The 22,020-nt window shown below is 42.7% G+C and overlaps 1 pseudogene; it reads right to left on the bottom strand.

Moving 5' to 3' along the window:
* Nucleotides 1–7,125: 7,125 nt before the first annotated feature.
* LOC147450610 (uncharacterized) lies at nucleotides 7,126–10,104 on the bottom strand (annotated as a pseudogene).
* Nucleotides 10,105–22,020: the final 11,916 nt, after the last annotated feature.

The raw sequence follows: 22,020 nt of genomic DNA on the forward strand, positions 1-22,020 counted from the left end.
TGTAAGAGGGGTGTAAGATATGTAGACATAATCATGGAGTACACAGAGAAACACAACATAGCATAAGAGAGAGGAAAGGGGAAAATTAAAAGAATCTACACAAAAAAGACCTAAAGATTCTAGCCACAAAATCCATGACACCTGTTGTGGAGTTTGGCATTTGATATTTGATTTATTATTGGTGCCAAAATTTAGAGGCTCCTCTTTTGAACTTTAGTCCCACTTTAGTTATGAGTGGACACACTACTTATTGCATGACCCTCTTAAGGTGAGTTCTCACTATCCTATTTACAAAGCATCCATAGTGGCTTATTAATAAAAGATCTAAAATACTATGCTAGGATAAAAGCAGCCATAGTGGCTTATTGATAAAAGATCTAAAATATTATGCTAGGATAAAATGATTGAGAGAATTATTATTTGCCGGTGCCTCCTCATCAACTCCCAGAGTTACAATCTACAAACCATCATGCACTCACTCTTAGTGAAATTCAAATAGACAACACATAATTAACCATTAAGCCAGCTATCCCAATTGCACTTAACCACATGCAACAAGAGGGTGCCCAGTCTCAAAATATATCCTGCATAAGTCGATTTAAAGTTGCTTGTGCATTTGTAAGGCCAAAGGGCATGCCTATGAGCTTATAGTGCCCATATTGAGTGTTGAATGTAGTCTTGTATATGTCTGCTTCTTTGATCCATATTTGATGATATCGTGACTTGAGATTAATTTTTGTGAACATTTGTGCCCCGTGCAATCTGTCCAAAAGTTCGTCTATGTGAGGTATAGGGCACTTGTTCTTTACGATGTTGGGGGTCCCATCGTTGCAATAGCTCCAATGACCAACAAAATTATCAATCCAGAGGGATATGCTACCCGGCTAGGGCATGGAAACACTCGCACAGTTGGTGAGTTAATCGTGGCAACAGAAATGGTTAACTCTATGAGGTGAGCTTCTCGGACTATGGAGGAGCGAAGCCGCAATGAAGGGCAATCTCCATATCCACTTCTCTTCACCTCTAATCAACACAATTATACACACTGCGATTGCAAGACGCACACAACACTAATCCTATCATGCAACACACTAATCGTAAGCACACACACATAGATCTATCAAGCACCACACTCCAATCAAACCTATATGCACACACAAGCAAAAGAGGGAAATCACACAAGATTAGAGAGGGATTAACCACTAATTAGTTAATATCTAGTTAATCTAAGCATCATAGGCAATCAGAAGAAGTAAGAGAGAGGCATAATGAGAGAGAATGAATCATTGATTAGTGTTAATCAAGTCTCATGAGCAAGGAGAAGCTCAAGGACTCCATAGCCACACACCTCAAGAGATCTCACCAAAGAGTGCTCTCAACAAATGACTTGAGAACCCTAATTTCTTTTACACACTGCTTTATATACCTAGGTTAAAAATATGCAATGTCCGGCCGCCCAAGGCCTTTAGGGGTCACCACTTACTGAATCTGCAATCTAGGCACATTAAGTGACCTATTCTTTACAACTTGGAACTCCCATTGAGCCCGTAACACATTAAAATATTACAATGGCTTGAAATAAATTGGGAATTTACAATACGTGACCATTTTGAGAAAACGTGGAAAATGTGTAATTCCAATCTCTACTGCTTCTTCGTATACATCCTCGATGTGCATTCGTACGTCTTCGATCTTTAGCTACTTCTGTTAACTGACGTTGACTCAGTTAACATTCCCCCCTTCCTATTTTAGTCGTCCTCGGGCACTGTCAAAAAGTGTCCGTGGAGGCAAGGAAAGGTTTTGATTGGTTGTTGATGGGCTGATTGTCTTTATTTGTCATTGAATTTGTTGATGAGGTTCAATCTATTGCAGCATCTTCATTGGTCCGAATATGTCTGGTTTGTGAGAGATGATGTTGCATTTGTCCGTTGTAATAGCATAATGAGGAGGCTGTTGTTTATATTATGAAAAGTATGTACAAGAGAAGTAGAATGATGAGGTTCTAAATTAAGGTCTAATGCCTAGATGAACAAAGGAAAAAAACCCAGTGGGAAAAAAGTGCCTTTGGGATTTGCGCATTATTGGAGTACTTATTAGCATGGGAAATATTAATAAAGTATTGAAGGGATTATTTGCTGATAGATATGGAATTAAAGAGGCAGCAAATATGAAAGGATAGCATGATGGAACATTGGTTTGCCTGTTGTAGTCCACTCAAGGTGCATAGGTGGAAGCAAAAACGAGTGTCTAATGCATATGTCCAATGATGTGACATCCTATTTATGCATACACAGAAATGTATGAAAAACAATATGATGTGCAACAAAGATTTTGAGGGGTTCTTCAGAAAGATGGTGAAGCTATAAAAGCATATGACATGGCTTTGCAAGCTGGCATCCCTTTAAGAATGTTTTTCGTTCACGAGGATATGTGCTCTCATCTTACTGTGTATTGTGCGTGAGTGTTGGACTCTACGACACTCCACCACTTGTAAGTTAATATATTTTGACTCTTATGCTCATCTCATCCAGCATGAGCAACATGACTTTAGATATGCTGGTTTGGTTCTTCAATTAGATTGGCTTCTATTGGCTGATCTGTTGGATCTTCCATTACTGGCTCTCGACTATAGATCTGACCACTGTAATCCATGTACAATGACCCTGATTGCATATGCACCAAATGGATGCTTTGCTGGCTTGTGCAATTTCTAGATAAATACTTGGGATGACTTTTTGCACTTCTATCTGCACTTCATCTTTGAGTTTGCAATACCTGGCTCCACTGAAGTCTGTGAACATCTGGGAGGTCTCTGAATTTGGCTTTACTCTGGTCAATAGGATCTTGGCTCTAGTGCTACTTTTACTACTCATAAGATACCTATGACCTTCTGTATCTGTGTACAAAACCTTATTCCCATTGTAGCCATATAGCTGCATTGCAGTTGTGCATGTATTGCGACTGCTACTAGTTTGTTCTGATGTACTTGAACTCTCGGCTCGATTTGAGTCTATGTTCGCTTGTTCTGTAAAAACCGTCTCCTGATAAATTTTCGTATTGATTAACAGAATTTATGCTGCTTCGGCTTGATAAATATGCTTGTACCAAAGCACTTTTGCAGTTGACTGCTCTTCGATCTCACAAGAGTTGATTAACTCTAGCTCGACTGTGTCAAAATTAATTGCAACCTTTTGAAATGATTAAAAACTGAGCTTTTAACAGATTAATAATCCACCGTGGTTTGTCGATTTTCAGCTTGATTTTGAAAAATTTAGAAATTTGTCTGCCCCTCCCAACTTCAGGTTGATAGTTTTTAGCTTTTTTTGGCTATTTGGATTCGCTTCGGCACAGTTTGCTCAATTTGCGGGGTTTGCTTGGTGCGGGACACTTTTTGGCTTTGCTTTTTGCTTTTTTGAGTCTTTCTGGCTTTTTTTGGTCTTTTTTTCCTCTTCCGATGACTTTCTTTCTATTTTTTTAAATTATTTGTGAAATTTTGCCCTTTTTAATATTCTTTTTGTATTTTTATGATTTGTAGTGAAAGTTTTGATTTTTTATGATTTTTTTATTTTGGTCGATTTTGGATTTTTTGTGAGCTTTTTACTATTTTTGTGATTTATCTGTGAAATTTTTGGGTTTTTCAAGATTTTTTTTCAAATTTTAATGATTTTTTGATCAATTTTGATTTATTTGTGAGTGTTTTTTATTTATTTGTGAATTTTTGGATTTTTTTAATATTTTATAATTTATTTCTGTAAAGTTTTGATTTTTTAAAACTTTTTATGAGAATTTTAAAATTTTTGTGAAATTTCTATGTTTTTTATTTTTTGTGTGAATTTTTTGATATATTGTAATGTGCGCACAACAGGTATGGCTACCTCAAAACTCCCCAACAGGCTTTCTATTCCTTATGTAGGATTTGTCCTGTTTACATCAAGAAGAGCTCTTCTCAAGAAATGGCTGCCAACTACCTAACAGCCCTTCGACTTTTACATGGGCCCTTGCCATCTAGCAAGGTGACACTACACCTCCCCCCTGAAAAAAAAAACTGAGTTACTGAGACAGAGTAGTGCCGGCTGGATGACAAGGCTCATACGCTCAACATGTAATAGCCTGGTTGGAGTTTCGCTGGAGCCTGTATGTGTAGGTTCTGAGGCGCTGTAAGACTCTGTACGGACCGAGCCATCGATGGAGAAGGGATTCGCTCAAGCCCGCGCGTCGTAGTGGATGATAGAGCCAAATCTGATCACCTGGTTGATACTCCCTATGCTTGCGACCATGATCATACTGTTTTTTCTGCCGTTGTTGGGCTTGTTGAAGGTTGGTTTGCAGGGAGCTTCGAAGAAGAGGTTGGACTCGTTGTGAGTGATGTAACCATTCGGCTGCGTCTTGTCGGGAAGGTTGCAGTTTGTAGAGATCAATGTCGGGAGGCAGATGAGGGTCCCGTCCATACAGAGCCCGAAAGGGGCTTACCTTTGTGGATGCTTGAACGGTAGTGTTGTAGGCGTGCACTGCAGAGGGTAACACTTGATCCTAGGTTTGGTGTAGTGGGTCCACATAGGCAGCAATGACTTGCTCAATCGTCCGATTAAGTCGCTCTGTTAGGCCGTTTGTCTTAGGATGATACGGGGATGAGAACACTTGGGTGATTCCAAGACATGCGCTTAGCACCTTCATGATTTCGCCTTTGAACTGTGTACCCTGATCAAAAAGTAGGTGTTGGGGGCATCCATGAGAAAAAAATACTTTTTCTAAAAGGACCTTGGCCACTGTGGTTGCTGTGGCATGAGGGATGGCTTGCTCTTCGCACCACCTTGTGAGATATTCCATCCACCTTGTGAGATATTCCATCATGACAATGATGTACCTGTTCCCATCTAAGGAGGTGGGAAATGGACCAAGCAAATCCCAGCCTAGCATCTGGAAAGGTTCCTGAACCTGTATGGGTTCTAAAAATCCTAGGTTGGCTGGGGGATTTTTGGTTACCAGACATGTTGCGCAATTTTGAACAAAATGAGAGATGGTTTGCCGCATGTGTGGCCAATAAAAACAAGTGCGCATGCGTTGGAGATTGCGATGAAAACCCAGATGACCTGCCAATGGGTGTTTGTGATAGTACTCCAGATAGGGAGCCCATAATGCTTGTGGCAAATAGATCCTTGGAGGTTGATTATTGGCTTGATAATAAAGGGCCTGATCTATGATCAAGAATCTCTAATGATTTGGATGCAGATTTTGGGTTCTGAGCTGACAAATGATTTGTTGGATGGCGGGGTCTTGGTGTTGAAAATAGGCCATCCGGTCTAGCTGCACGGGAAGATCCTGTGGCAATGGCATTTGAAATTGCGCCGCTGTAAATTCAGTGCGGGAAAGGCCATCTACAATGTAGTTGGTAGCTCCTTGGCGGTATTTGAGGTCAAAGGTGAACTCTTGTAAGGCCAGCGTCCATCAGAGAAGCCGTCTCGGGGGATGGTGTTTGTGTAGAAGGCTGACTAAGGGTTGATGATCCCTCTCCACTGTGACATGGGTTCCATGCAAATATGGATGGAACTTTGTAAATGCCCACACAATTGCTAAAAGTTCTTTCTCTATAGTTGCATAATTTTTCTCTACAGCTGTTAAAGCTCTGCTTATGAAAGAAATTGGACGCCATCTGCTATTGGAATCTTGCTGCAATAATGTAGCTCCTAAACCTTGGTTTGATGCGTTGGTTTGCAATAGGAAAGGTTTATTGAAGTCAAGATGGGATAGCATGGCTGACTTTTGAATCACCTGCTTAAGTTCTTGAAAGCTGTGTTGGCATTTATCTGACCATCTGTATTTTGTGCCTTTTTTAAGGAGTTGTCGCAGAGGGAAGGTGAGGCTTGCCAAATGAGGGATAAACCTCAATGAAAAATTCACCATCCCAAGAAAACTTTGTAGATTTTTGAGATTCGAAGGTGGTGGATAGTTCTGAATGGCTAGAATTTTTGCAGGGTCCACTTGAATACCATCTGCTGAGATGATGAAGCCCAAAAATTTAAGTTTGGTGGCACCCCAGTGGCATTTTCTCAACTACAGCTGTAAGTTGAATCGGCGGATGCGAGTAAGAACCTCACTAAGAACCTGCAGATGTTGTTCCCAAGTGGGTGTGTGGACCAGAATGTCATCCAAGTACACCAATACCACTTCTTTTTGTATCAAATCCTAAAAAATATATTTAGTCGTTCGCTGGAATGAGCTCCCTGCATCAGATAAGCCAAATGGCATTCGATTGAATTGGTAAAGACCTGTGGGTGTTCTGAAAGCCATCCTGTGAGCATCCCTAGGGTTGAGTAGTATCTGCCAATACCCAGACGCCAGGTCAAGTGAAGTGAAGTAGTGGGATTTTCCCAGTTGGTCCAGCAGATCATGGATTCTGGGCAGAGGGTAGAGATCATGTATTGTAATTTTGTTAAGTGGTCTGAAGTCGATACAGAAGTGGTAGGAGGCATCGTCCTTTCTGACCAGATGGGGTTCGGATGCCCAAGAACTGTTAGAGGGGTTGATGGTGCCTTTGGCCAGCATGTCTTGTACTGCATCGTTGATGATGGCATTCTCCTTTGGGGACCTTCTGCGTGTGGCCATCTTAATGGGGCGGTCATGAGTGGTCTGGATAGAATGAGAAATAGGAAGGCTGACTGTAGAGGGTCTGAGGGATTTCTGGAAGAGGGTTGGGAATTGACGAAGGAGTGATCTGATGTCTATGGTGCGGGTTTCGACATCAATGATAGTGCATTGGGTCTGGACAAAGTTGGGTCCTGACTGGGAGTACAGCAAAGGGATAGGAAGGTTCTGGGGTAGAACTAAATGGTGGGTATCAAATTGTAAGCGGGCTTTTTGTTTGATGAACCAATCATATCCTAGGGTGATGGGAAAGAGTTGTCTAGGGAGAACATAGAAGGTATAAAAAGGTTATTGGAAATGTAAAAAGTGCAGTGAGCTACTGTGGTTGATGTATAGACTTCTTTGTTATCTCCGAACAAAAAAGAAATTGGGCTGGTAGTGGATGTGTGTAGACCTAATTGGGTGACTAGATGAGAGCTAATTGAAGAAATGGTACTTCCAGAATCCAAAAGGGCTTCCTCCAAAAGGGCTTCCTGAGTAGTGTCATACAAGTGAAAAACAGTAGAGCATACCTGGCGATTGGAAGAGGTAGTGGCCTGGAAATGCGGGTGGGTCCCTCCCATCAGCCACCCGCTTAGAGGTTTTCCAGCAAGGCCGCAAAGGTTGCTGAATCGGCGACGGCCACTTGGGAGTTCTGCAGTTGTTGAGTGGCCAGCCAACGGCGGCAGTGCCGCTTGACATGTCCGTAAATGTTGCAGTAAAAGCATTTAGGCCGTCCTTGGGCATCCCGCTCAGGTACAGATCGGCGGTTAACGTAAGGGGAATGCCGAGAATTTGTGAGAGAAGGGAACTCACTGAAAGAGAGAGAGTGAGAGAGAGAGGCTGTAAGCCAGATGACACCTGAGGATGCAAGAAAGGGCTCTGCTCAGTGAGGCCACCAGGGTCAAAGGTAGTAGAAGACCATGATATGGGGTAAAGAGGTGGTGTTATATGCAAGACATCTTCGAGTATTGCAGCTCTCAGAAGAAGAGAAATGCCATTGGAGAATGTCGAAGGAAAGGGATGCATTACAGTGGGATCACCGACCTGAACGTCGGTGTGGAAGAGGCTCTCAAAAGGTAAATGGCTGAACTGGTGCTCAAGGGAGAGAGGCAATACTGTGTAAGCAATATCAAGAGTGTCCAGCTTGGAAAGGAAAGTGGATTCAGAGATTACTTGTCTACTGTCGGCAGATGCACCAGCAAGTGAAGTATAAAAGGGAGCCACTGGTTGGCAGGGTTTGTTGCTCAGGTCGGGCAGCGAAGGAGAGTTATAGGTAGAACCGTCATTGAGTGGGGACTGTCGGATAGCGGCCAGCAGTACGAGGCAGCTAGACAGATAGAGTGTGTCATCGACAGGAATATGCAGTAGGTGTCCTTGAGGGAAGGAGATTTCCCCAGGGAGTTTTGTTGTTGCAGTTGTAGCAGCGGGTGGCCTGAGGGTGAGGGTTGCCGTTGAAGAGGCTGAAGAGCACAGCGCAGGAGTATGACCAGGTTCGGCAGCAGGGCTTGGTGGCCTGAAAGTGCCAGAGGGTGCAGCACAAGTGATAGCTGGCGACTCAGGAGCTGCGAGTTGCAGATGTCGGGGTTGCCCCAGATGAGGGACACGATGTGAAGATGAAACTGTGGTAGTGGGGGGGCAACACCTCACCACAGCAGAAAGAGGCGTTAGGTGAGCCTCGAACGACGTGCAGCCTGTGACGGCTGGCTGCAGGTCAGAATGGCCGTGGTTTGCTGCAAGGGAGGACAGGAGGGTGTGAATTGCACCTTTGGCAACGGTCGGGATAACATCACTAGCATCCACTTAAGCAAGCCGGATGGCAGCGGCGTTGGCCGCAGGGATTGCAGCAGCGGTAACTGAGGTTGCGTCAGCAGGTTTGGGTGCTTTGGTGGCTTCCGTCTGTACGGTTTTCACCTCAGCATCATTGTCTTCAGCAGCAGCATTTTCGGCATCATCTCGTGTGTGAGAGCCGAGTTTGTGAGGGGTTTGGTTGCAGAACTTGCAAATGGACGAGGCAATTGATGGAGGATGTGCAGAATAAGGGGCCTTAGAAGGGGCTGATGTAATTGCTTCAGGGGAGAACTCCGAATGCGAATTAGAGGCTAAAGCAGCAAGAGCCACATCTTCGTGATTGGTGGCAAGATTGGCAGCAGCTTTGGCTGCAATTATGGCTACCGGGTGCAGGGGTTTGACATCAGCGGCTCCATTGGCAGCAGCAACGTCTTCATCTGCAGGAGGGGTAGGTGTGTCAGCAATATTGTTGATTGCAATGCTGCCCGCGGCAGCATCGTTTGCTGGAGGGTGGGCAACGCTATCGGCATCTGCAGGATGTGCAACAGCATCTTCTTCTGCAGGGTTTGTGGGTGGCTTGGCTGAAGCATGTGCAACATGGCATGTCGAGAGGGCAGAGTGTAAAATGGGTAGGGCCTGGGTGGGTTGAACTTCCACATTAGGTTCTGCAGGAACCAGGTTTCTAAGAAAGGCTTCGATGATGGTGACGTTACCATCAGAATCGGCATCCCTTTCATTGCAATATCGGGAGGCATCAGCAGTTGCGCTTGCAACAGAGGTTGGCTCCACCGAGGAAGAGGAAGGCTGCAAGGTTCGTGCAGCATCTTCGTCATCTTCATAATTGGTGTGCGCAGCTCGGCAAGAGAGTAGGCTCAGCTTGAAGGAAGATACAGTGACAGAGCTGTGCGCGCAGCGTGGGTTGGGCAGGGTGGTAGAGGGCCCAAGGCCGGGGATTAAGAAAGCGGCGTCTGCATGTTTATGTCGTGGCTTGTCCCAGGAGGCAAGGTTTACCGCGATCGTGTCTGTAGCACGCTGCCCGTGCATGGAGGAGGGCTTTGGAACCGGCAGTTTTGCTGTGGGTGTGTGGAAGCCCTCGAGCAGGGAATGACTCTCATCCCAGGAGTGTAGAGGCGCAGCAGTTGTTGGGGTCCGGCAGGCCGGCAGTTCGGGAGGCATGAGTGCCAGATTTGCAGCGCGTGAGGTCTATGGAAGCAGTGGGTGTGTGGAAGCCCTCGAGCAGGGAATGACTCTCATCCCAGGAGTGTAGAGGCGCAGCAGTTGTTGGGGTCCGGCAGGCCGGCAGTTCGGGAGGCATGAGTGCCAGATTTGCAGCGCGTGAGGTCTATGGAAGCAAGGGTGAGCACAAGCGATGGAAGCAGGGCATCAGCCTGCTGTCTGGCTGCGATGATACCATGTGAGAAAAGGGAACTCACTGAAAGAGAGAGAGTGAGAGAGAGAGGCTGTTAAGCCAGATGACACGTAGAGGGAGAGAGCCAAGAAGCGATGGCTAGAAGCGTATGTTGTATTGATCCGAGGAGGTGCAGTTATATACAAAAGGATGAGGTAGTTACAAGCCGTGTGACGTTCATTGGAATGCAGGCCGTTTTGTATCTCACACGATGACAGTGTGGATCGCTAATATGGATGATGACATAGATTATTAATCATCCAACAGAATTGGGTGGTTGGTGTGGCTGTCTGGGGTTAACTTGCACGTTTTGTACATCCACATCCATTGGTGAAGTAGTATCGACAGGCGGATGAATAGCATTGGGCATAGGTGGATGGATGGAAAGATGGGGTTTCTTCTGATCGGTCACTACTTTCTATCCTCTGAGCAATCTGAATTGCGGAGTGAAACGAGGTTGGCCCTTGATCGTGCACCCTTCTCGAGATGTCATGACGAAGGCGAGGCCACAAGAAGAAAAGTTTCATTTCTTCTGACATGGTCGGATCAGCCCACAGTAACAGTTGCGTCATCTTCACTGCAAATTGTGCCACCGGTTCTTGGTGCTGCTGCTTAAGTTGCTTAAGTTGTTGTAGGGCTGTTTGAGTGATGTTGTTATGGGCGAAATCACGTATCAACATGGACCTGAGAGCATTCCAGTCTTGCTTGACTTCTTGTGATTGCTGAATGTACCAAGTAGCAGCCACGCCTTCCAGCAAGGTGCTAGCTTCCATGGCTTGTTTATGAGCTGGCCAATTGTGTTAGGTTGCAACATTGTGGAAATGATCGGGGAGCCAAGAGAGGACATCCTCGGTGGGTAGGCCTGAGAAAGGCTTGGTCGGATTTTGGGATCGAGACGGGTATGCTGTGTAGTAGAGAATTGATTAAGAAGGGTTTGATTAGTGTGATTCTGGCTTAGCAGAGGTTGATTAGTCTGGTTCACCTGAATGATCAACTCACTAACTGCCTGAACGAGCTGCTCCATGGGAGGGGAGGGCATACTAAACTTAAGATTCATTGATGCATCTTGAAAGTGGGGGGAGCTAGGGGTCTGACGCGGTGAGAAAGGCTAGCTCATTTCGACTGTGTAGGTGACCACTTCGATGGGGGCTGAGGAAAAATCTGGACTAGGCCCCTACTGTGTGCAATGGGGGGAAAGGTGGTGCTGAAAACAGTACCCCACTTCTCCACCAATGTAATGTGCACACAACAGGTATGGCTACCCCAAAACTCCCCCACATGCCTGTGGGGCTTTCTATTCTTATATAGGATTTGTCCTGTTTACATCCAGAAGAGCTCTTCTCAAGAGATGGTTGCCAACTACCTAACAGCCCGTCGACTTTTACATGGGCCCTTGCCATCTGGCAAGGTGACAATACAATTTTATTTTTTTTTGTGATTTTTTAAACTCTTTTTTAAATTTTTGCAAGGTTTTTTTCCCCTTTTTTTGGTAATTTTTTAAAATGATTTTTTACTCCCTTTTTAAATTTTTTTTATTATTTATTATTTATTTTTTTTAATGGTTTTTTAAAGCCCTTTTTAATTTTCTAATTGGCTTTTTTTTTATGTTTTATATTTGGATTCCTTTTTAATGAATTGAAATTGACAATAATAACAATAAAAAGTAAATAAATAAAAATTTAATCACCTGTCACTTATCTGCATGCGCGGAGCCGTTGACCTTTTGACAACTTTTGACGTGGCGGGCAGCAGCGCTGATTGAGGTAGCCCTGAAGGCGGCATCCCTCGATTCGACCCCGTGTTCATTATCAACGAGGCTCCCCCCCCCCCCCCCCCCCCCCCCCCCCCCTCTCGTTGATAATGAACACGGGGTCGCGTCGAGGGATCAACGGTGCCAGTTGGATCCACCGTTGATCCAAAAGGGCGTGACCTAAAAGATTTAGCGCCCCTTCGCAGCGCTCGCTGCTCGAGCCCCAGACCTCACCCTCAGACTCCCACGCTCTATCCAACTCGCCTAACACGCATCCGTGCAGGTATGGCGAGTCCGTGCGTACATAAAGCCTGCCCCCCCCTGCTGCGGATATCCGACGGTCTCAAATCCACGCGATGCCGAAAGCGCGCCCCTGTCGTAGATCCCTTGAACGTGACCCCGTGTCACTTATAAACGAGGGGGGGGGGAGGGTGGGAAAGTCAGAAACGACAAAGGAGGGGTTCATGCAGTGAGCAGAGAGCGAGAGAGAGTAGAGAGAGAGAGAGAGTGGGAGAAAAGCTAGAGAGAGAGTGAGACGGGGAGAGTGAGTTAGAGAGAGAGAGAGATAATTGGAGGGAGGAGAGAGAATATGAGTGTATGTGTGTGTGTTGGATGGGTGGTGTTCACCCGGAGAGAAAAAGAAGAAGAAGAAAGTTTTAACGTCGCAAGAAATTATCCCCAGGGACCGTAAAGGTCTATCCGACTCGAAGATTTTTTATGCGCCGCAAGGCATGGTATCGAAGCCCGAAACCCATTTTTTTAAAATTATTTTTTTATTTTTTATTTTTAAATTTCCAAGAAATACCAAAATGGGCCGAAAACTCCAAATATCGCCAAAAAAAACCCAAAAATCGCCAAAAATTTTCAAAAAATTCCTGAAAATTTTTAGGAATCTTAGAAAATCATCGTCATTCACAATAGATCATTTTCGACATGCAGAAACACATCGAAATAGAAAATTTTATCGAAAATGCGATTTGCGACACAATCGTCAACCCGACCCTTGGAAATAGTAAAACGCTCAAAACTCGACCACGGAGGGCACAAATGCGAACAAAATGATGCCGTAAATTCGCACACACAAAATAGCTCATAAAGATCACAAAAATCAAATTTTTATGGAATTATCTAAAAATTAATACAAAAATTAACAAAAAATCTCCAAAAATTTGCAAAAAGTATCCGAAAAATACCCAAAATATTTCTACAAATTCTCCACACATTGAGGAATGGTGCAGCCAAATAAAATTGCACAAATCACATCAATTCAATTGCCAACAATTTTATCAATAAAATCAAGACTAGGCAATTAAACCGGCAAAATTAGGTCAAAAATTGTCGCAATTAGAGTGTGTAAATCCCTGTTTTGAGCACAAAAACGTAGCATTTCATCATTGCACACATCATTTATGCAATCAAAACATTGAATTAACCGTGCAGATTATACACTTTTTAGGCACACACACACTAAAAATTTGGCAGTTTTTACCAATCTTTAGGTGCGCACAGGGACCTTTGGACACAGCCTTTAAATTTTAGAACCTTAGTATTTTGCAAGTCTTAATGGGCTGAACCTTAGGGTCTTTAAAGCCCATTGTTGCACATTGCTCTTTTTCAGATGGCCCCCCTTTTGGATCCCTATTTTTCCTCTTGTGGATTCCTACTATAGCTGGGGTCTGCCAGCTTAACCAATATTCTAGCTTTTTCTCCCATGGTACTTCCCCATATTAAATGATTAGTTTAACTTGAGAAAATCATTTAGGAGAATTCGATATTAGTTATTATGTCATTACCTCTCTCTTGAAATCATATTCGTCCTCGACTATGTGGTAGAGAAGATAAAGCCTATTCTTTAGTCCTTTTTTCTAGCGGGTAGAGGATCCCTATCTTACCCTACGACATCGTTCCAGAATGGATGACTAATCCATTTGGTGCTTGAGAGCCTAAGGCTATGGCAAGCATGTCTTCATATCAATGTTCCATAGTAGAGTGACAAGCTCTACTTGGTGTTTGGAAGACGTCATCTCCACAAACTTGATTCTAAGCATGCATACTGCTTATTATTTGTGCACAATAAAGAAAAAGAGAGTCTTATAAGAAAAAAACTTTGTTCATTCTAAACATTTGTACATTTCCTTACTCTAGGGAAACATTGTAAGCATTGACAAGGTTTAGGTTATCCTTTGATTGTATGCCTTGCATCCATCTAGCATCTTCAAAAGGATAACTTTTAAACTTAATAAGATACCGTTGGATAGTCTTACCACCTCTTCATACCTTGCCTTCATGTCAGAGAATGGACTCGGGCTGCAGCTCGGGGGGTTGACTATGTGTAAAACTACCATATCGCGTGCGTTCAAGACATGTTTGTAAACCCCCTTATCTGTGAATTTTGTTAAGAATACAATGTACCATTTTCTTTTAAAATCTGTAATTTTTTTCAAATTAGAAAAAATAACGCCCTTCTGTATATATATTTCTGTAAGTTTCAAGAACTTTAAATACTCTTCTGTTGAACTCACGTGATAGGTTACATTTTTATTAGGTGACCTCCCCGGGGGCTGCAACACCTCTTCTTGGTCCTTGATCTCCGGTGGGTCTTCAATAGTTGGTTCTTGAGGTGGCTCTCCTTTGTAAGGCTTTAGTAGGCTCACATGAAAAGCATTGTGTATGAGCCAATGGTTGGGCAACTTGAGTTGATAGGCCATTTCTTTGATTGGTCTAAGGATTTGGAAGGGACCATAGTACCTTTTTGCTAACTTAGCATAGTACTTTTGGTGTCCCGTAAGATTGTTGCCCGTTGTGTGCCTTAATCGAGCCTTGGGAAATTTAAGTAAGACCCAATCATTTTCTTTAAAGGCTTGGGCTCTTTTGTGCTTATGAGCAACAACCTTTTTCCTTTGTTATGAGATGGAGGTAGCATCCTTAATATTTTGGAAAGATTCTTGAGGTCTCGGCTATACTCGTTTGCAGCAAAGATCTTCCGTGTACCTTAAGTAGCAAGGGGCTTTTAGATCTTCCTTCAATTACCTCGAAAGGTGCTTTTCCTGTGGAAGTATGTACAGTGTTATTGTAGGCACACTCCACTAAGGATAAGTACTTCTCCCATTGGGACCTTTGATCTACTTTCATTACATAGGCTTTTAGTAGATCAAGAACTCTTAGGTTAGCTATTTCACTTTGGCCATCCCATTGCGGGTGATAGGCTGAAGAGAAGTTTAGTCTTGTCCCTAAATTCTCAAAGAGACCCATCCAGAAATTACTGGTCATTCTAGGATCTCTATCCGACACTATGGACATTGGCAAGCCATGGTACTTGAAGATTTATGAAATGAAGAGGGTTGCCATTTGATGGGCATTAATAGTCTTTTTGACAGATATAAAATGAGCTTGTTTGTTGAACTTGTCTACTATTGTCCATATTCCTATGGATAGACTTAGGCAATCCAAAGATAAAATCCATGGATGGTGAATTAGGGTTTGGTAAAGGTTGAAGCAATTAATCCAGGTTGCTTCCCTCTATCAAACTTCGTCTTTTGGCATACCACACATTTAGAAACATACTCTTGTATGTTTGATTTCATGGTAGGCCAATAGAAATATGTTTCAATCCCTTTAGGGTAGACTGAATCCCTCTATGCCTCGCATAAGGAGGAGCATGAGATTCATACATTACTTTCTCACGTAGTGAGTTAATAACTCATAGTATATTGTCATAGAGAAGGTAACCATATTGTAAAGTAAATGGTTCCTCTTTCTTCCCTAGTCCAAGTGCTGAAATCACATCTCTAAAATTGGGATCAATGGCGTACTCATCTATCATAGAACATAGATCATTGTGAGTTGCTACGGAAATCGCATTCACTCTTGGACGTGTTGAGAGTGCATAGGCTATTTGATTATGCTTGCTAGCAATGTGAGAAATATGAAGATGAAATTGCAAAAGGAAATCTGCCCACCTCATTTGTTTGTCGGAGAGCTTGGTCTGCATCATGAAGTACTTAAGGATTTGGTGATACGTCCGCGGAATGAAAGGAGTCCCCAATAAATAGTGCTTCCATGAGTCTAAGGCAGGTAGAACTGCGAGGAGTTCCTTTTCATATATGCCTAAAGCCTGCTCATTAGGGTCAAGACTTCGACTTTCATAGGCTATGATGTGCCCTTCTTGGAGCAAAACAGCTCCAAGAGGTAATCACCACAAGCGTCACATTGGACCTCAAATGGCTTTGAGAGATCCTACAGTGTAAGCACAGGTTGAGATATAAGCTTTTTGAAAGCATTGTTCTCCTTGGAAGACCATGTATACCTAACATTTTTCTTTGTTAGGTCATGTAATGGTCCCGCAATTTGTGAGAACTTTTCTATGAAGCATCTATAGTATGCACATATACCTATGAAGCTTCTTAGTTCATGAAGATTCCTTGGTTTAGGCCATCCTTTTATTACCTCTAGTTTTGATGGATCCATTTGGATGCCATCTTGAGAGATAATGTGACCTAAAAACTGAATCTCTTGTAAGAAAAACTCACTTTTCTTTTGATTAACATAAAGTTTATTCTCTCTTAAGACTTGAAATATTACCTGGAGGTGTTGCTTGTGTTCGTCGAATGAATTAGAGTAGATGATGATATCACCAAAGAACACTCCAATAAAGGTTTGGTGAGGCCTGAATAGCTTCTCCATCAAGTGGTTAAATATGGCTGGTGCATTGGTCAAGCCAAAAGGTATGACTATATATTTGTAAAAACCAAATGCAAAATGCGGTCTTTACAATGTCTTGATCAACTATCATTATTTGATGGTAGCCACTTTTTAGGTCAATTCTACTAAAGTAGATCGACCCTTGTAGCTTATCAAATAGGTCTTCTACCCGTGGAAGGGGAAACCTATTTTTGATAGTGATCCTATTTAGTGCTCTATAGTCGACACAAATAGGTCTTCTACCTGTGGAATGGGAAATCTATTTCTGACATTGATCCTATTTAGTGCTCTATAGCTAACCCACATACAATATGTGCCGTCTTTCTTTTGCACTAATAGCATGGGTGAACAAAATGGATATGAGCTAGGCCTAACCATGCCCTTCTCAACTAACTCATGCACTTGCCACATAATCTCCTCTTGTTGAGCTTGAGAAACTCTATAAGGAGGTTTATTAGGCGGTGAACTTCCTGGAAGAAGTTCAATTGCATGGTCATTATTACCTCGTTTAGGAGGTAGTTCACAAGGGATGTCATCAATAAAACATCTTGAAACCCCTCGAGAAAATTGGATAACTCTAGTTCCTTGTGATTGTTTATATTTTATTTTGCTAAAGCATTAGGTTCATTTTGAGAATCTTTAACAAAAATCATGTACATGGAAATAGAAATCTTTATTGACTTATTGAAAGCTTGCATATGTACAATGGGTATGGTGTTACGCAACTCCTTAGCATCTATGTATATATCTTTTTCCCTGAACCTAAAGTAGATTCTCCTTTCAGGGAATTTAACATCGGCAACCATGCGATCAAACCATGGTGCCCCTAGGATTACATCCTCATTCTTCAGAGACGAGATAAAGAAGTCCTCTTTTTCCACATAGCTTTGGACATGGAGCCTCGATTTCACAATTAAGGGAGTGACTGAAGATTCTTGCCCCTTGAAAGCACCATCGGTGGGTAGGACATCTCCCATATCATAGGCTTGGATGCCTAGCTTGGTGGCCAACTCTTTGGATATGAGATTGTGAGTAGAACCAAGGTTAAAGAGAATAAAATCATCATGTTCTCTTACCTTTCCCCAAGCATGGCATAGAGGAGATCCTTTGTGGTGAACTTCCTCTTCTTGGATTTTGACCAACGTAGCTCTAGGAGGCTCATGGTGGGTGTTCTTTTGGGGACAAGAACGGTACGCATGCCCTTGCTTGCCGCACTTGAAACAACGATTATCCTTGTGATATCGCTCAAGCTCTTCAGGAGAGAGTTTGTTTCTTCCTTTGTAAGCTCCCTTCTCCTTAGCTTTGAGGGTATTGGAATTGCCCTTAGGAGACTTTTGGACATTGTCCTTCCCCTTAGGATCATTACAGCCCTTGTTTTCTGTGGTCTTAAGATTTCTCTTAGCCCCTGTTTGGGAAATTGATTTGAGAAGCCACCATAGTATGGTGTATAACCTTAGATATGGTGCGTGACCTTTGGGAGTTAACATACTTCGCCATTTCTTTAGTTAAGCCCACACAAAATTTTTGGTTTTGCTCTCCAAAATCCATCTTTTGGAAGATAGTGGCTTTGAGATGTAAATCCCAAAACTTGTCTACATATTTGTGAATGGATTCGTAGGGGGAGAGCTTCAATATTCACCATTGAGTCAGTACTTTTTCTTTGGCATTGGTGGCCAAAAATTGCTTCATGATGGAAGCTCTTAAATCTTTCCATGTTTGTGGAGCTTCACCATTAGCCCGCAGGCTAGACCACCATTTCCTGGCGGACTTTTGAAAGTGCATAGCTACATGGCATAGCTTAGAGGACTCCGTGAAGCCCTCATCTCCAAATTCCGCATCAAATTGTTGGATGAAAGCCAAGACTTTGTCCGTAGCACCAAAGGTGCCATCGTAGGTAAGGAAAGAGATGCTCTCCCCGCCCTCTTTGAACTTCTTGAGCTTGGATATCTCTTCCACGTGGCATAGGATTTCATATGACCTCTTCTTTTTGATGGTTCAAAAGTTGCACCATCGCTTTCTTCCGAAGATGAAGAATTTGAGGAAGATGGAGGGTGACCTCTTTTTCTCCTTCTTCTTGCCTTGGTCTTCCTTGTCGGCACCATCACTTTCTTCATAAGAGGAAGAGGATGAGGAAGATGGAGAAGAGGGTGACCTCTTTCTTGCCATTTTCTTTTCTTGGATTTAGAGGTGATGGAGAGCGTTTTGCCCGCCCTCTTTGTGGAGACTCACTTCTTTCTCGTTCCTTCGGTGGGAACTCTTGAGTTCTCCTTTGAGAAGGAGATGCATCGTTAAGAAGAAAATTTTTGAGCCCTTCATATGGATCCTCTTCTTCTTCCCTAATTGGAGAGAGACCTCTTTTGGAAGTCTCACAAGGAGGCTTCCTAGGTATCCTCTCATCATGGTGGGGAGCTTGGAGAGTCCCATGAGCACGTAGTTTCCATTGCACTTCACTTTGGAGGGATGGATTGCCCATGGATTGTTGAGGCCTATAAACAAGGTAGTTAACAAGCATAGGGGCATCATTAGTAGCTTTCTCATTAGCAAAATCAAAGCCATCAAAATTAATTTCACTCTCTTTACTATTGTCAGCCATTCTAACATTTTTTTAGGTGGAATATTTTTAGGTGTACTTTGGCACTTCAAGCCCTAGTTGCTGTTCCTCTTTACCCCTTTAGAAAATCACTCAAGCTACTATACCCATGGCTCAAATATCATTAATTGCAAGTAATAGAAGAGAGGGTCTTTCAACACCAAAATAGTACCAGCTCCCGTCATGCTTCTAATGGCTCAATAGTGGTTAAGCTGGAAGCAAGCCCCGTAGGAGTCCACTATTAAGACCATAGCTCTTGAGGGTGATGCCTGGTTATTTGCACAAAGACAGGCACACTACAAGGCTGAAACATCCCTATTCTACTTACTCAATTGCAATTAATAATACCAACCATTTATAGCTAGCTGGAGGACCTCCCTTCTCGAGCAAGAAAAGAGAAACCTTGTGCTCTCATACCAATGTAACTTTTAATGGCCTAGAAACTTGTGTGTAGTGGAAAATAGCATAGACACAGTGAGAATTTCATTAGAATAGATACCTGATGAGCATAGCAAGAGTGCTTGGATGGAGCGAGCAACGAAACGCATAACACCTAGCTAGTTAGGCCTAAACAATACTTCAAAAGAGAGATAAATTAAGCTATTGACAAAAGTTGAGGACCGGATTTATATGGAGCTGGTCCCCCCTCCAAAAGGATTTGTATTATAGGTTTCCCCCCATCAAGGGAGACATTTTAGAATACAATTCTTCGTGCTTCTTCAATAACTAGCTAGTGCAATGAAGGTGGAAGCTTCAAGCACTAGCAATCACTTAAAAAAACACAACATTAATTCCCTCACGGTCTCAGACCCAAGACCTCACACACCTTCAAGGATGGTGAGAGCTAGCGGGGTATGAGAGTAGATTGAGAGAAAGAAGGAATAGTCTTACGAGAAAGAAGTACATCTCCTCCCATAATCACTCATATTATCATAACATAGCTTGGTAATTAGCATAGTAGAGGAGATGATCATGCATTGAAGCTTGGCTCTTGGTTGGATTTACATCACAAAGCCAAGAGTTGTTGATGTAGGCCTCCCTTCTCACAAGCTTGGAGTAGGTGATAAGATTTCCATTAAATCTTGAGTAGGAAAGAGAGAGTCTTCTTGCTTCACACATGAGATTGTGTGAGTGTGTGTGTTTTAATGACTTGAAAAATTCAGCCCCCTCTCTCTCTTGATCGACCTGTCTTGCAAATTACTCTTGTTGGCACCCCATTGGCCCATACCACGCTTAGCCAGTAAGAATTAAGTAGCATAAGTGATAACCTTCTTACATGTGTCCCCCTTTCCCCTTTTGTGAAATATTTAGGTAATTAGATAATGCAGCTAAAGTCTCATTGGACCCCTTTGTCTTCTGGCCAATAGGAATGAGGCTAGCCATTGGGCTGTTGAATGCTCATTGGACCCCTTGGGAGACTGTCCAATAGTCTTCTAGAGAGATTAATTATTTTTGGTTCTTTTATCAAGTGTTTTTAAATTATTAAGCTAGATTTACTATAGCCTAATTCTCATTGGTCCACCTCCATGGCCATCCAATAGGATTTGAGTGCACCTTGTGGGCAATTGGCCTAGGGAGCTGACATGTGTCTCTCATTCCATTTGTGTAAAGGAAGCTTGTGAGTGTGTGTGTGTGTTTCTCTCTCATCCCCTACTTGCAAGGCTCGCCCCCTCCTTTGTAGGAGTTTTGAAGACTTTTTGGTACACACACAAAGCATCCAATTTCCCTAGTGTTTCACCTTTGGACACAACCTTTGAATTTTGAACCTTAGCATTTTGGAAGTCTTAATGGGCTGACCCTTAGGGTCTTTAAAGCCCATTGTTGCATATTGCTCTTTTGCAGATGGCCCCCCCTTTGGATCCCTATCTTCCCTCTTGTGGATCCCTACTGTGGCTGATCTGCCAGCTTAACCAATTTTCTAGCTTTCCCCCCTTAGTACTTCCCCATATTAAATGATCAGTTTCACATGAGAAAATCATTTAGGAGAATTAGATATTGGTTTTATGACAAAAATACTTGGTCGAATGAACCCTTGCTCGATTAGTTGTCCAAGCTGTTCTTTGAGTTCTATGACTTTGGGTAGAGACATCCTGTAAGGTATGTTGAAAATAGGTTCACTACCTGGAAACGTTTCTATCTCATGATCTATGTCCCTTGGGGGAGGTAAATTTGAGAGGTCCTTTGGAAAAACATCTAAAAATTTCTTAAGCCACTCCAAAAGTTGGTTGGCCTCTCAATCTTTGGCTTTGTTTAGTTTGACCATGAATATTTATTATCCCTTATGTAGACCTTTAATAAGTCTAATAGTCGTAATTAGATGGGCTTTCAGTTTTCCATTATGTCCCTAAACTAAAATTTCCTCCCGTAGATAATTACTAAAGGATAAACTAACCTCAGCATAGTGAATGTGTGCTTGATTTTTTATTAGCCAATCCATTCCCAAGATACTCTCTTTCTCTTTCCCTACCACGTCCTCCATTTATTCCTCCTCTTTGTAAGTTACCCTGGTTGACTTGAGGTTGAAGATTAGGCCTAGTTGTAGCTCTAGGGTCTAACTCTTGGGGACAATTGTGCTTCTAGTGTCCCATCTAACTACATCCATAGAAACTTACATTAGGGAAGGTTTGATTCAGATAAGCTGCAGTAGTTTATTGTACGCCGTTGACTTCCTTGGTAAAAATTTCTCTAGCTCTTCCTCTATAATTGTTATAGTTATGATAATTTCTTGTGGGGTTGTTTCCTCTTGAGCTGCAAGAGACTTGGCCCTGAGAAGGGCGTCCTGAATTAATATAGGTCTCATGGCTTTGAGACGTGTACTCAGGGACTTGTTGAGACCTTGACAAAATTGGGCAATTTGTTTTTTCATGGCCATCTGCGGAGCATAACGTTATAAAGACACAAACTTTGTATAGTACTCCTCCAGTGAAAGTCATAACTGGTGTAGACCACATAATTCATTCATCTTAACACGAGATAAAAGTGTCCTTTTAGGGTTTGGGAAAACATTTCCAAAACCATAGTAGATCCACTCATTTTGAAAAATCCTTTCAAGATCTTATAGTTCAAAGACTACTACATATGGCAAAAATGAGAAACTTGTAGAATTTCTCATCTCTTGGTCACAAAAAGCCTCCAAAGTTGATGGACCAGTGAATTTTT

This window comes from Adiantum capillus-veneris, chromosome 9 (assembly GCF_014529385.1).
Source record: "Adiantum capillus-veneris isolate H3 chromosome 9, ASM1452938v2, whole genome shotgun sequence".
NCBI classification, from domain to species: Eukaryota; Viridiplantae; Streptophyta; class Polypodiopsida; order Polypodiales; family Pteridaceae; genus Adiantum; species Adiantum capillus-veneris.